Consider the following 12,854-nt stretch of genomic DNA (forward strand, 5'->3'; position numbering starts at 1 on the left):
ACACAAACGCACATATATACATATATGAGTATATATTATATATATGTGCGTGTGTGTGTGTGTGTGTGTATAAACGACCAAATCTCAGTGCAACGCCTATTTAGACTCACCCAGCCAAGGAACGTTTGTCATACTCGCACGCATAAATACGAAAGATATGTCTCTATAAATACACACACACCTACACACCTGATGAAAGCACACGCAGGTTATACGTTATTCCAGACAAATACGCACACATTCATACTCTTTACTCTTTTACTCTTTTACTTGTTTCAGTCATTTGACTGCGGCCATGCTGGAGCACCGCCTTTAGTCGAGCAAATCGACCCCGGGACTTATTCTTTTGTAAGCCCAGTACTTATTCTATGGGTCTCTTTTGCCGAACCGCTAAGTAACGGGGACGTAAACACACCAGCATCGGTTGTCAAGCAATGCAAGGGGGACAAACACAGACACACAAACACACACACACATACACACATATACATATATACATATATACGACAGGCTCCTTTCAGTTTCCGTCTACCAAATCCACTCACAAGGCATTGGTCGGCCCGGGGCTATAGCAGAAGACACTTGCCCAAGATGTTACGCAGTGGGACTGAACCCGGAACCATGTGGTTGGTTAGCAAGCTACTTACCACACAGCCATTCCTGCGCCTATGTTCACATACAAATACAAAAATGTACATACGTTCAGCATACACAGGCACGCACATACGCACACACCGATACATGCATCCTAAACACATTTGCATGCGCACGCGTATATAGCAGGTATTAAACACACGTACACATACGCACACACATATATACACACGCATACACTCACAACTAATTAAACGCATGCAGCTGATATACACAGTTGACACATGCATTTACATATATCCATACACGAGTACTCGCACACAGCCCTCACTCAAATACCAGTTTAAACAAGCCCTCTCCGTACAGACATACATAGACATCAGACTTCTACAGCTGCGCACACGCTCATCCTGTACACACACACATACACACACACACACACACACACACACACACACACACACACTCACACACACATGTACTCTGCCGGCCATATTTCTTATTTCTTATTTCTTTATTGCCCACAAGGGGCTAAACATAGAGGGGTCAAACAAGGACAGACAAAAGGATTATGTCTATTACATCGATCCCAGTGCGAAACTGGTACTTAATTTGTCGACCCCGAAAGGATGAAAGGCAAAGTCGGCGGAATTTGAACTAAGAACGAAACGGCAGACGAAATACCTATTTCTTTACAACCCACAAGGGCTAAACACCGAGAGGACAAACAAGGACAGACAAACGGATTAAGTCGATTATATCGAGTCCAATGCGTAACTGGTACTTAATTAATCGGCCCCGAAAGGATGAAAGGCAAAATCGGCCTCGGCGGAATTTGAACTCAGAATGTAACGGCAGACGAAATATGGCTACACATTTCGTCCGGCGTGCAAACGTTTCTGCTAGCTCGCCCCCGGCCATATTTCTCTCGACGTCCAAGTCCCTTTCAAACACTGGACAAACGTCAAGGTATCACCAGCTTTCTGTCTAGCCACAGAGTTTGAGAAATTCCCCTTTTCAATGCTTCTGATGTCACGGGAATACCGATCTCACTTCTAACAACACCAAGTGACGCGTCTCGGCCATTAGCAGCCCAGTTCCAGTAACAATCTTGGACTTCCCATGCCTTTTCATTCGGTAAACCGAACCTGAACGACTTCAGTTTCTGTAAGAAGCGTGCGGAACTTTTAGGCGATTAGGTCCGAATCAAACTCTTTTCTCTTTTACTCTTTTACTTGTTTCAGTCATTTGACTGCGGCCATGCTGGAGCACCGCCTTTAGTCGCGGCAAATCGACCCCGGGACTTCTTCTTTGTAAGCCCAGTACTTATTCTATCGGTCTTTTGCCGAACCGCTAAGTAACGGGGACGTAAACACACAGCATCGGTTGTCAAGCAATGCTAGGGGGACAAACACAGACACACAAACCCAAACACACATTTACACACATATACATATATACATATATACGACAGGCTCCTTTCAGTTTCCGTCTACCAAATCCACTCACAAGGCATTGGTCGGCCCGGGGCTATAGCAGAAGAACTTGCCCAAGATGCTACGCAGTGGGACTGAACCCGGAACCATGTGGTATGGTTAGCAAGCTACTTACCACACAGCCACTCCTGCGCCTATGTTCACTACAAATACAAAAATGTACATACTGTTCAGCATACACAGGCACGCACATACGCACACACCGATACATAATCCTAAACACATTTGCATGCGCACGCGTATATAGCAGGTATTAACACACGTACACATACGCACACACTATATACACACGCATACACTCACAACTAATTAAACGATGCAGCTCTGATATACACAGTTGACACATGCATTTACATATATCCATACACGAGTACTCGCACACAGCCCTCACTCAAATTACCAGTTTAAACAAGCCCTCTCCGTACAGACATACATAGACATCAGACTTCTACAGCTGCGCAACCGCTCATCCTGTACACACACCACATACACACACACACACACACAAACACACACTCACAACACACATGTACTCTGCCGGCCATATTTCTTATTTCTTATTTCTTTATTGCCCACAAGGGGCTAAACATAGAGGGGTCAAACAAGGACAGACAAAAGGATTATGTCTATTACATCGATCCCACTGCGAAACTGGTACTTAATTTGTCGACCCCGAAAGGATGAAAGGCAAAGTCGGCGGAATTTGAACTAAGAACGAAACGGCAGACGAAATACCTATTTCTTTACAACCCACAAGGGCTAAACACCGAGGGGACAAACAAGGACAGACAAACGGATTAAGTCGATTATATCGAGTCCAATGCGAACTGGTACTTAATTAATCGGCCCCGAAAGGATGAAAGGCAAAATCGGCCTCGGCGGAATTGAACTAAGAAGTAACGGCAGACGAAATATGGCTACACATTTCGTCCGGCGTGCAAACGTTTCTGCTAGCTCGCCCACGGCCATATTTCTCTCGACGTCCAAGCCCCTTTCAAAAACACTGGACAAACGTCAAGGTATCACCAGCATTCTGTCTAGCCACAGAGTTTGAGAAATCCCCTTTTCATGCTTCTGATGTCACGGGAATACCGATCTCACTTCTAACAACACCAAGTGGACGCGTCTCGGCCATTAGCAGCCCAGTTTCAGTAGTAACAATCTTTGACTTCCATGCCTTTTCATTCGGTAAACCGAACCTGAACGACTTCAGTTTCTGTAAGAAGCGTGCGGAAATTTAGGCGATTAGGTCCGAATCAAAAACTCTTTTCTCTTTTACTTTTTACTTGTTCAGTCATTTGATTGCGGCCATGCTGGAGCACCGCCTTTACTCAAGCAAATCGACCCCGGGACTTATTCTTTGTAAGCCCAGTACTTATTCTATCGCTAATTGACGGGGACCGCTAAGTGACGGGGACGTAAACACACCAGCATCGGTTGTCAATAATAAATAATATAAGTAACTCCTGCTAAATGTATTGAGTGCTTTTTTATTTCGTTTGTTCACTTACTCGTACACACAAACACACACACACACATACACACACACATACACACACATCACACACACATACACACACACACACACGCCGCACACACGCGCACACAAACACAAACACACACGCACAAACACACATGCATGTGCTTGTCTGCAAGTGTTTGTATTTTATGTTTACGTGTGCGTTTTTTATTAGTATTGATTACAGAAAAGTATAATTACAAGCGCACTCAAGCACGTTTATACACTCATATGCATACTCACTCACAGACACACAAAGACATAAACAATTACACACTTGTACAACTGTTTGTGTTTCTGTGTTTAATGGATCTGTATGAATGAGTCTGTAGGTGTTATGTGTCTTTCCATGTGTATAACCGACAGAGAACGCATGCTTGTAGGATTCGATGTTCGTTTCGTAAGCATTGACAAGTGCGCCTTCTGTTTGTGAGTGGAATATGTTACTCGGGACTAAACCCGGAACCATGTGGTTCGTAAACAAGCTACTTACCACACAGCTACTCCTATATATATATATATATATATATATATTTATGATGTATATCATATTATATCATATCCATGTATAAGTTTCAGCAGACGTTACTTTTTACTGTGATGCTAATGAGTAAGTTTTAAAGCACAAAACTGTGAAACCACAGCGAATGAACGTGGGAAAGTAAGGGGGTGGAGGAAAACGAACTTTAGCTAAAGAATGAAATGCTTACCTCACTGTTGTGATGTTTTAATTTCATTTTATTTCTCCTTTAACGTAATAAGTGGTTTAGAAGATATTTTCACAAAGAAATGTTTTTATTATATATAATTTGTATGTATGTATGTATGTATGTATATATATATATATATATATATATATATAATATATATATACAATATATATATGTATAAATATACTCACTCACACACACACACACTATATATATATATATATATAATATATATTAACACATATATATATATATATATATATACACTCACTCACACCACACATATATATATATATTATATATATATATATATACACATATATATATGTATATATATACACTCACTCACACTCAACCATCTTATATATATTATATATATATATCTATATATATATATACATACACATATATATATACGCATAACATATAATATATATATAATATATATATATATATATATATACATAGTTACGCACGCACACACATATATATACATACATATGCAACTCATATTGCGTGTTATAGAAAATGAAAATTAAATCGAATTTCATCAATATCTACTCTATATTTCGTGGTATAAAAGACATTTCTAAATACAAAATAATTTAATATTTAATTTTTTTGTAATTATAATGTTGTAAAGAAACATCATTAATGAAACAAGGTAAGCGCTATTTTTTGCTTAGACTTTCAACTTCAAAACACTGTTTGCTTTATAAGCTTTCTGTGTGAAGTTTGCTACTAATCTTCCGATTTTTCATATGAAGTACACCGTTAATTGTTTGTTTGATCTCTTGTATGCCACAAAGTCAAAAAGATTGAGAATCACCTGAGCTGCTAAAAATAGTTGCAAAATCTCCCTGAAATGATCCTTTACAATAAGATAAATGGAAAGACATGTCGCTTAATGTAGCTCACTGATATACAGGTATTCTACCTTCTACCTTTAATCGTTTCAGTCAGTAAACAACAGCCATAGCGAGGCTCCACCTTGAAGGTTTTAGTTGAACAAATTGCCCCTAATACCTTTTTTGCTGATCAGATACGTTCCAAGGACGAAAGAATGAAGACCATTTCTTAAGCAGTGGAGGGGACAAATATAAACACACACACACACACACACATACATATATATATATATGTATATATATGCATAAATATATATATATATATATATATATAATATATATATATATATCATATACATACATATACAGATACTTATATATATATACACACGTCAACACACACACACACACACCTCCAACACTACACATACAACACACATACATACATACATACAACATACGTGCGTACATACTTGCATGCATATACATATATATTATATATGTATATATAATATATACATACACACGTACACACATACTAGATACATATATGTATATATATTATATATATATATATATATATATATATATATATATATTACGGAGATGTACTCGCATAGCAAGTAATTTGATCTGAGATCGTGTGCTGAAACGAAAACAATTGCAGCGTGGGAAGGTGTTTATAAGCCATTTAAGAAACACCACAAGCCGTTCGATTCACTTCAAAATTTAAGTTTAATTTGTCAAATATTTTCGTCGCTAAAATCCGCGACCTGTTCACTGACAAAGTCCGTGCTGCATCTCTATATACGTATATATAGTTAATCCAAACATGAAAACATAAAGAGAAAACACACAATAACGCGAGGACGTGGAACAAGTACAGTGTTATTGGACGCTCAGGAAAGGAAAGAAAGAAGGAGGATTCAACGTTTCGATTGGAGCTCTTTGTCAGAAACATAGAAAAAGGAAAGATCCAAGAAGGGAAGGCAGCAGAAAAAAAATTGGAGGGAAAATACGCCAACGATACACACGCGGTCACACGCACACACACACACACACACACACACACACACACACACACACACACGCACATACATACATATATATATATTATATATAAGTAAATAATTGGAGTTGAACGCAGATGCTATTCAAACTCTTTTACTTTCGACATATGTTTCGAAGACAACATTGGTTTTATTCTAAAGGAATATGCGCTGTAAAATGCAATCTTCTCATCAGGAATAAAACCAATGTTGTCTTCGAAACATATGTCGAAAGTAAAATAATTTGAATAGCATCTGCGTTCAACTCCATTTATTTACTTATACTATACAAATTACTGCACATTAACCAGGAGATTCTACCTTTGAATAGGTCTCTTCATCCTTGTCATTTGCGTGAATTTTGCTACCCTGGTAACTGTTTATTGAATTTTCCATGTTAACGGTAAACAAAGGATATTCATTCATTCATCCATTTATATATATATATATATATATATATATATATATATATATATATATACAGTGAACACAACTAGAAATACGAAAACTAAAAGAAGCAGTATATATGCTAAGACACAACCTCCTAAGCAGACCGAGTGCAAATATGAATAGCATATTGGAACTGGTATTAAGGAAGGATAGGAAAATATTAGATTTATCACGTGATCACGTGACCGACCAGACCATCAGATGTTGTTAGACATCGCTGGTCACAATGTGTTCGCATTGTTTTAGCCTTCGAATGACGCCACCCCGCTGGCTAAGCGAGCAGGCCAACAGAAGAAAGAGTGGTGAAAGAGTACAGCAGGGATCACCACCCCCTGCCGGAGCCACATTAGATTTATAAGCTCTAAAATTCATTCCATAATTGCCCTCGGGCATATGGCGTAGTAGAGCGTGAGTTCGATTCCAAGCAGTGACCTGAAAAACAACAACAACAACAATAATAATAATAACATTAAAAAAATGTGAAATTTCCCCAAGAGGGTATATTAGCCGAAACGTTGTGTTAACCAACAAACAAGATGAGGACAAATATCCGTCGAATGTAAATAATGTTTGAAAAGTTTATAGTACTTGTGGTCCCTCGTGAAATGCTTCCTAATCAACGACAGGAAGCTCCTAGCTACGTTGGTGGAAATCTCTAAGTTAAATGGGATGGGTTTGAACCAGATTATCTTTCGCAATCTGGTTCTCTTCGGGTGCAGAGGTGGGGGTTAGGTATACTTATAAATGCTAACTCTCTGAAGATCTGCTCCTTGCCAATGCCTCATTGTCGCGTGTGATGGGTTTCGATGATGAACAGCCTGTCGGCTGAAAGCTTGGATGTTTTTCTGCTAACTCTTTAAACTAGGTTTCTAACTAAAAGACGGAGATAATTCGAGCTTCTGTGGATGGACATAGTGTCCTCCTTGGGATTTCTGTAGGAGTAGTGCTTGCCCGTCCTCAGATGTCTTGGAAGTGGTCCAATCGCCATATCACAGGCCGACTTCCCAATCTTATGCGTCCTCTGTAATCCCTTACGTTCACCTCCATAAACGCTGGGCCGCACTCATACGTTCGTACACACCCTCATGCTCATCTATGTACGTGTGTTTTTCCTCTCTTCTTTTCTCCTCTTCACATCATCAAACATCAGCCAAAACCAAACCCCCACACTAGCATACATTTGTCATGCTCACAAACATAATTACCTAAAGCATACATATCTCTCTCTCTCTCTCTCTCTCTCTCTCTCTCTCTCTCGCTCTCTCTCTCTCTTTATGTATATATTTCTTTACTAAACACAAGGGGCTAAACATAGAGGGGACAAACAAGGACATACAAAGCGATTAAGTCGATTCCATCGACCCCAGTGCGTAACTGGTACTTAATTTATCGATCCTGAAAGGATGAAAGGCAAAGTCAACCTCGGCGGAATTTGAACTCAGAACGTAACGGCAGACGAAATACGGATTCGCATTTCGCCCGGCGTGCTAACGTTTCTGCCAGCTCGCAGACGACAACGCACTCAACGCTTTCACATACGCAGCAGAGCATGAACTGCTTTTCCACGGCCTCCCAATCAGTACCCAGGAAACTGAGGTCATGCACCAAACTGCCTCGCAGAAGCCGTTTCTGGAAGCAACTATCACTGTCAAAGAGGAAACCCTGAAGGTTGTTCATAAGTTCACATACATATATATATATATATATATATATATATATTATATATATATATATATGTGTGTGTGTTGTGTGTGTGTGTGTGTGTGTGTGTGTGTGTGTGTGTGTTGGTGTGTGTGTGTATGTGTGTGTGTGTGTGTGTGCGTGTATGTGAGTGTGTACATACACACGCACAGTCAGACGTTCACATACAAATACGTACGTTCATTAATGATCCATACGCACACACATCCATACATGCATCGTAAACTCATATGTGCTTACACACCAATGCAGCAAGCATTAATGCACGCGTATTCGTGCATACACACACACATACACACACACACACACAACATACACACACACACACATACTCATGCAACTAATATACACGCATCTAATAAACACAGCTAACATTACAACCAAATATTTGCGCATGCGTATACTTACACGGTAAATCCTCAGATCACTTTATTTGTTTCATACATCATACAGAGTATATAATGAAGACATCATAAAGAAGACTGGAGAAATATTCTTCTTCAAAATTTGTTTATTACAGTATTATTCTCAGTAAATTCAAATCCGCCTGGTGTTTCTGCTGGATAAGTGTTCTGATGCTTTTACGTGTAGAATTTATACGCATTTGTGGAGGCGCAATGGCCCAGTGGTTAGGGCAGCGGACTCGCGGTCATAGGATCGCGGTTTCGATTCCCAGACCAGGCGTTGTGAGTGTTTATTGAGCGAAAATAGCCTAAACTCCACGAAGCTCCGACAGGGGATGGTGGTGATCCCTGCTGTACTCTTTCACCACAACTTTCTCTCACTCTTACTTCCTGTTTCTGTTGTACCTGTATTTCAAGGGGCCGGCCTTGTCACTGTCTGTGTCACGCTGAATATCCCCGAGAACTACGTTAAGGGTACACGTGTCTGTGGAGTGCTCAGCCACTTACACGTTAATTTCACGAGCAGGCTGTTCCGTTGATTCGAATCAACCGGAACCTTCGTCGTCGTAACCGACGATTAAGTTGCAGCACATATTCATTCAACTTAGACATTCCTATCGTTCAACGTTTTACTCTTGTGAAGACTACAAGCCAAGACCAAGATGGAAGAGAACTCAGTGTCCGTTGACCTCTTCGCAGACGACAACGCACTCAACGCTTTCACATATACCCAGATGCAGCAGAGCATGAACTGCTTTTCCACGGCCTCCCAATCAGTACTCAGGAAACTGAGGTCATGCACCAAACTGCCTCGCAGAAGCCGTTTCTGGAAGCAACTATCACTGCCAAAGAGGAAACCCTGAAGGTTGTTCATAAGTTCACATACATTGGCAGTACATTCTTTAAATCTGTGAACACTGACGATGATGTCGACAAACGCATCACCAAGGGAAGTTCAGTATTCGGACTGCTACGTGAAACTGTTTGGGGGGGGGGGAGGCTGGCCACAAAGCTGAAGATGTACTAACATACTGCTTACGTTTCTGTATGCCTGCGGGACTTGGACGGTTTACGTACACCACATCAAAAGCGAAACCATTCCACTTAAACTTCCTGAGAAAGCTGTTGAAAATCAATTGGCAACACTAGGTTCCAGACACTGATGTCCTTTCTGTTCTGTTATAATAAACACAATTCTACATTAATGTGATGAGTTACTCAATACTTTCGTAGAGTACACAATTATTATTCTTATACAAGAAAGTTATTGATGGTGACTTTGAAGTTTCGGCCAGCCAAGCCTCTTCGGACTGGGATGAATTTGCTTTGTCTCTATTGAGTTGAAATCATTTCTAGGAAGAGATATATGTTTCTCCCAAGGTGGTCATTGTTCTATAAGCAATTTAATTGGTATGCAAGGATCTTAAACTTCTTGGTTTGTGGAGGTAGACTTTGTTTGGTGTTTGTTTCTAAAATTCCTTCAAATTCTTTTCTCGATATATGCTAAAGAGAGCCTTAGCAAGAGTCATCAGTGGAGTCCCGTAAGGTACTGTATTGGGCCCAGTTCTTTTCTTTATTTACGTCAATGACATCGTTGACTTGATGACTTCATTAGAATTTTCACGGATGACTTTAAGCTTCTAAAGGTCATCAACAGGTCAAGAGACTGGATTAATCTCCAATTGGATCTACTCGCTGTTATCCGATGGACGGAAAAACACAATATGCAAGTAAACGGGAATAAATTTGAATTAATTCACTTCGGAAAAGAGGCATCATCACCGCTTCTAACTGTCAACAACTTAAGCTGGACTGCCAACATCAACAGGAAAGCTAACATGGTCCGCAGGAAATGCTGCTATATCCTCTTATCCTTCTCTTCTCCGCCTTCGCTTTCCTTGTGCGGAGGCGGAGACGCTGTAGTTTCCTTACACGAAACAAAATATAAAAATTGAGGCACCCTCTCCAGAGATCAATTACAAAAAAATAAAAAAATAGACAATAATACAGATTTTGATTGTTAGGACTGCGTCGAGACAATCAAACCTTATTCCCTCCTACACCGCCGTCTGCGTTATATCATTTGTATTTCGCGGAAAATATTCCACCAATATTGCCCAAATGAATTTTACATAAACTTTAAAATTCATCTAAGTCTTGGTCCTCGTACTATCCGCCCTCTATAAAAATCAAGCTCGTGTCACAACACAACATTAAGATAGAACGATTTCATCTTAACTGGCGCTGCTCTTTTCTACATAGTACGAAGACATATGGGAGAAGAAAACAATCTCGTAGCATTCACACGGTTCCTGGATGAATATCTCCAACAAATTCTAGATAAACCACCGACACTCATCTATATGTCTGCAAACAATGACTCTTTACTGGAATGACTGTATTATGAATCATCATTGAAAGTCTTTTCAAGGTGGTGCTATTAACTAAGTATCTAAGTATACAGATAGATAGATCGATCGATCGCAAATAGAGAGACAGACAGACAGATAGATGGATAGATAGATAGATAGATAGATAGATAGATAGATAGATAAATAGATAGATAGATAGATAGGTAGATAGATGGATGGATAGATGGATAGATAGATAGATAGATAGATAGACAGACAGACAGGCAGACAGACAGACAGACAGACAGGCAGACAGATAGATATATAGATAGATAGATGAATTAAGATAAATCTAATTCAAGATATAAAATAACTGATTAGTCTATGTAAGGTTAAGTAGACGGAGAGAAAAGAAAAACCATATACGTACGTATGTATGTCTATCTATCTATCCATTTATCAATTTACATCTTTATATATATATATATATCTATATATATATATACTGTTTTCCCCCTCTTTCTCAAATTCATTTTCCCCCTTCACCGTTTGCTATCTGTCTCTCTCTCCCTCTTTCTCTTTTTATCACTCTCGTTGCTTACACGGGACCACTGTCCAGCTTTCTTTTTCTTCACGTGACCATCTTTCTTAACCTCCAGGACGTCCTAAGGAGTGGACGCCTTTTATCTCTCTCTTCTATCTTTTCTCTTTTCAAAGAAGATATTTCTCCAGCGTTCGCTATTTTGCCCTCGTTCTGGTCTAAGACCTTCCATGTTTGTCTTCGTTCGGTTTCCTTGCATGTCTCCACTGTCCTGTTTGAGCCTTCATAAATCCAAAATTTTATTTTGGTATTTATGGGAGCAACTGTCTTCGAAGACTCATATTCTCATTGAATTCTCGAAATGAAGAGTAGACAGACAACCGACAACTGATGAAGGGCCGTTCTTTGTGTTACTTGTTCTGTTTTCCATTTCTTTTTGTCTCGTTGTTTTCGGGTATCTGACTCATTTCTTTTCATATTTCATGTTGTTTACAGTTGGTGGCGTCCTGTACCCATATATGCATATATATATATATATATATAATATATATATATATAGAGAGAGAGAGAGAGAGAGAGAGTGAGAAAGAGAGAGAGAGAGAGAGAAGATTAGCATGGCCCCTGCGCAAGGATGACACGCAAATTCGTGAAGCGTTCCATATTTTCCTATATATATATAGCTATATATATATATATAATTGTTGCATGAAAACACGTATTAAAAAGATAGATAGCTAGATGGATGGATAGATAGATAAATAGATAGATAGATAGATAGATAGATAGATAGATAGATAGATAGATAGATAGATAGATAGATAGATAGATGACTTAAGATAATCTAATACAAAGTGCAATATAACTGATTCGAGGATAAGGAAAAGGGGAAAACACCACTCAATCTATCTATCTATCCATCTATCCATCCGTCTGTCTATCTATCTATCTATCTATCTATCTATCTATCTATCTATCTATCTATCTATCTATCTATCTATCTGTCCGTCTATCTATCTATCTATTGACGGATGTGATGTCGTTTCAGCTCCGAAGGTAATCATTTATTTTGACTATTTATAGGCCAATTTTTGTGTAGATTTTTGCAAATAAGGTGTGTAAGGCAACCAACTTTCATTTAAGTGCTTTTCCAAGGGAGGAATTCGCCCCTAAGGGCAGTTTCGACCCCATTTC

At 39.2% G+C, this 12,854-nt stretch overlaps 1 pseudogene; it reads left to right on the forward strand.

Moving 5' to 3' along the window:
- The first annotated feature begins 12,255 nt into the window (after positions 1 to 12,255).
- On the forward strand, positions 12,256 to 12,329 carry LOC115213594 (annotated as a pseudogene).
- Positions 12,330 to 12,854: the final 525 nt, after the last annotated feature.

This window comes from Octopus sinensis, linkage group LG6 (genome assembly GCF_006345805.1).
Source record: "Octopus sinensis linkage group LG6, ASM634580v1, whole genome shotgun sequence".
NCBI classification, from domain to species: domain Eukaryota; kingdom Metazoa; phylum Mollusca; class Cephalopoda; order Octopoda; family Octopodidae; genus Octopus; species Octopus sinensis.